This window comes from Nematolebias whitei, chromosome 22 (assembly GCF_014905685.2).
Source record: "Nematolebias whitei isolate Nwh7 chromosome 22, NemWhi1, whole genome shotgun sequence".
Taxonomy (NCBI): Eukaryota; Metazoa; Chordata; class Actinopteri; order Cyprinodontiformes; family Rivulidae; genus Nematolebias; species Nematolebias whitei.
Genome location: NC_056519.1, coordinates 4,531,721 through 4,536,383, shown reverse-complemented (window position 1 = coordinate 4,536,383; position 4,663 = coordinate 4,531,721).

The window sequence follows — 4,663 nt, the reverse complement described above, 5'->3', positions numbered from 1 at the left end:
CGCACAAGAGATGACTATACCTAAATACGAACAAGAGATGACTATACACAAATACGCACAAGAGATGACTATAACCAAATACACACAAGAGATTACTGTACCTAAAATACATACAAGAGATGATTATACCAAAATACGCACTAGAGATGACTATACCAAAAATGCACAAGAGATGACTATACCAAAAATACACAAAAGAGATGACTATACCAAAAATACGCACAAGAGATGACTATACCAAAATACATACAATAGATGACTATACCAAAATATGCACAATAGATGACTATACCAAAATATGCACAAGAGATGACTACCAAAATGCTTGCAAGAGATGACTTTACCAAAATACACATGAGATGACTATACCATAAAACCTTCCTTCAACAGGTGTACAACATTTAAGCTTTTATAACTTTTGGATTAATAGCAACAATGCTGACAGGTTTGATCTGTTTTGAGTCCCTTATATGCACAACAATAAAGTGAAAAGTCTTTCCTGGAAAACAGCAGCAACCATGAAACTATCTGCTGCGTAGATGTGATGGCTTATTCTAACAGAGGCACAAATCCTTGTTTCCCTTCTCATTTCCTCTAATTTTGTTGTTCACTTTCTCTTGAGAGCACCACAAAATGAACCTTATTACAATACCCATCACAAGGCTCCTTTAAAGAAGTGGGTACAGATGCATACAGAGATATTTGGGAGCCAAAACATTCACATTACAAAGGCATGACAGAAATGTGCGCGTTCGGGTGGAAAAAACTCATATGCATAGGCAAATTGCATGCAAAAAGTCAGTCCCAAAGATTGTCTTCAAACCCAAAAGTGGCATAAAACAAAGTCAAAAGCACAGCAAGTCAGTGAGGCTCTTTGAGAGGATGCTTCATCATAAAAACATCACTTCTGAACCAAAACTCACACTAGTCATACAAGTTGTTTAGGTAATTTGTCACTTTTTCTTGTTTAATTATTTTAAAACACAATTTATCTTTAAGTTTGTCTTCAAAATTAGCAGTCAGATAATTTTGTAAATAATGTAAAATGGTCTCAAAAATATAGGATCCAATTATTTAAATTGAAAAGCTGTTATGACGAAAATCAGTCATTTAATTTAGGAGCAAAAACATATTTTCTTATGACATGACCAGAATATTAGATTGCACTAAAAGTGCAAGGTTTTGATGTTTGTTGCATTCGACTGCCGCAGGGAAACGCCTATACCTCTACGCTACACCTAATCATCTTTTGTGTCGTTTTATGTTGTAAAAATACACATGAAAAGCTCAGAAAACATTAGAAAGTCAGAAGAGCCTGCCTGAGGACAAGTGTTATCTCTCACCTCACCTGGATTTATGGTGCTCAGTGCCGCCTCTGTGCCGTCATCTGTCTTCATTATGTTGTGAATAAAATCCTTAAACAAAGTGCCTTATGAACAGTAAAACTAAGTGTAGATAGCATTGGTGTTTAACTAAAAGATACGATCATCGTAAAAGAAGGTCTCATGTTGAATATACTAATAAGTCCTTGCGCTTTGGTTAAAGTGTCATGAGGTTTAGACTTGTGATGTGATTTAAATGTTTGTACAGTAACCTATAGATGGTCAATGTGTTACTACACATTGGTTTAGTTTCAAATGTCTGAATTTGTCAAACTCACATTTTGAGGTTTTTTATCGTATTTGAGATAATTGTCTTTTTTTTTTTTTTTTAAGGACAAAAGTACAATGGTTGTACATTGTTTTCTATATGCTCCAAACACTGGAAAAATAAACGAACCATACACAAACTAGAGAAATTGCATTTCCTGCGAAAAACGCAGGGTGAATGCTTGTTGCAGAGGAATTTGAAATGAATGAACAAGCCTAACTTAGCAGAAGAAAGCAAACAAAAACATGCTGAATTGGGTTTAAATAAACATAAAATAGCACAAAAATTAGGAATAGCTAAAAAAAAAAAAAAAGCTGAAAGTAGAAACAACAAAAAAATAGCTGAAAAGGCAGAAAGAAGCCTAAACTTCTAGAAGGAAGCGGAACAAGCTGAAATGAGCTCCAAGAATGTGGCATTAGCTGAAAAAGCTAAATTCAGCAGAAAAAGCTGAAACTACCAGAAATAAGCTGAAAGGAGCATAATAAACTGAAATTAATAGACGTTATTTAGGCTGAATGTAGCAGAAATTACCACAAAAAATTTGTCGTAAAACGATTGAAATCAGCTAAAAATGTCAAAATGGTAGCTGAAAAGGTAGAATAAGCTTAAATTAGCAGTGGAAAGCAGAAAGAACACATTTGCTGAAAAAAGCAGAAATGAGAACAAAATATGAACTGAAAAAAACTTATGGCTTACAAATAATGAAAAACAAAATTCAGTGTCTCAGATAATTAGAACGTTGTGAGGAGGTTCAACTCCTGGTGTCACACCCTAATCAGCTGATTAACTCCAGGACATGAACTACAAATGTCTCATTCTTCAAGTCCAGCCACTCCTGAACTGGACACAACATCCGAAGCATCTTACCTGCTGCAGAGACGAGGAACTGGACTGTTGCTCAGTGGTCTAACGTCCTCTTTTCAGATGAAATAAATGTTAATGTCATATGTAAATCAAGGTCCCAGAGTCTGGAGGAAGCGTGGAGAGGTCCAGAATCCATGTTGCTAGAAGTCCAGAGTGAAGTTTCCACAGTCAGTGATGGTTTGGTTCCATGTCCACTGCTGGTGCTGGGCCACAGTGGTTTTCTGAAGTTTACAGTCAATGCAGCATCTAGCAGGACATTTTAGAGCTCTTCATGCTTCCTTCTGCTGACGAGCTTTGTGGAGACATTGTTTTCATTCTCCATCAGGACTTGGCATTGGCCCACACAAGAGCTGTCACTTCTACCCTGGGCCCGAAGCCCAGCCCGAATTCGGGCACTTCCACACTCAGCGGGCGCGCATGGCCGACAATCCTAACAGGTGAGATCCCAAAGCAGACATGTCAGAGCGGTCCGTGTCTGAATAAATCAGAATGCAGGCAGAAACGGGGTTCTAATGCTCTTTGACGGCCATGAAAGGACAAACACCCCCTCAGCTCCGATCTTCTGCCCCTTTTATTCAGCCGTGCGTCACCGCAGTAAAATTAGTTTTCCGTTGGACATTCGAGCTCCGTGGCTTCAGCGGTGCGTTCCTCTTGTTCGATCCGATGCAGGCACTATGAATTCAGTCAGCTGAACTCGAACAAGAGGAACGCACCGCTGAAGCCACAGCGTTTGAACGTCCAACATAAAACTAACTTTACCACAGTCCGTGCATCCGCCAACCGTTAATAACTATAAGCAGCCAAATATTAATTAAAAATGTAGTTGTTTTTTTTCGGGTTCGGCCCTGTAATTACTGTTAATTCGTTAGGTCAGGTTGGGTTCGGAAATGACGGCTACAGGCTGGGGCCAGGTCGGATCAGATTTTTTGGGCCCAATTGCAACTCTAGCCCACACTGCCAAAGGTACCAAAAGCTGACTGTGGAATATTCTCATTTTCTAAGACACTGAATTTTATTTTCTTTATTTGTAAACCATAATCATCAAAATTACAAGAAATAAAGGCTTGAAATGTTTCACTTTGTGTGTAATGAGTCAATGCTTCACTTTCTGAAATTGCTGACAAAAGTAGAACTTTTTCACAATATTCAAATTTTTTGAGATGCACCAGTACGCATCATCACTACACCAACTGCCATGTTCACTTTTAATTATCCCAACTTCAAGGTCAAATGTTTTACAGGGTTTTATATGAAGTGGTACTCTTATTAATAAAACTCCTATGGGGGAAAAAAGAGCAAAACGTTAATGTGGTAGTAGCTGACAATCATTCCCATCACATACTTTGAGCACTAACAGATGTGAGATACTCGTTTAAACTTCGGCCATAACTTTTGCAGTCAACCCAGTTCAAGATGGCCGCCACAGCTAATCGGCCTTAGAAAACACAACTGGTTAAAACAGTCAATTTAGCAGCTACTGAGCTTAAATTGGGGGTGGTTGTAGCTGAATGTCATCATCAGCATATAATCAAACATTAACAAACTGATCATACACCAAAACTGCTACAATTTTGTAGCTTTTCAAAATAACACGATCTTAATCTGAACTGCTGCTATGAAAAGCAGCGGACAAAAATATTGAATATCTGAGTCAACATTTATTTACAGAAGCAGAACTTTGGTCAGTCCTACAACGTTTAACACTTTCACCCTCTGATTGAGGCAGGGAGGCTCATGCAGCCTCAGCCCGGACTTAACAGAACTCATTACAGGTTCAAGAGCCACACCTGACCTCCTGCCATCCCACCATCCAGCACCAGAAACCCCTCCATCTTCTTACTCTACGTTTAGTCCTTCTCTCATCCTCACCATTCTCTTCCCGGTTTCCTGTGTCCTCATCAGATGTAAACAAAGCCCAACGCCAGCCACTAATTAAATAGATGAGCAGTATTAACATAACCTGAAAGCCCAAGCCAATTGTGCCCCCCTTCCCTTTAATATCCTTCCTCCTCATCCCCCCATCCATTTTTTTTTCTTCTTGTTGTTGTGATCCGAACACTGAGTGCCAATTGCGGGCAGTGTAATTACCATTAGGACGGAAAAGCCGAGCGTGTCTTTGATATGGTAATGATGCTTCATGTACACCCTG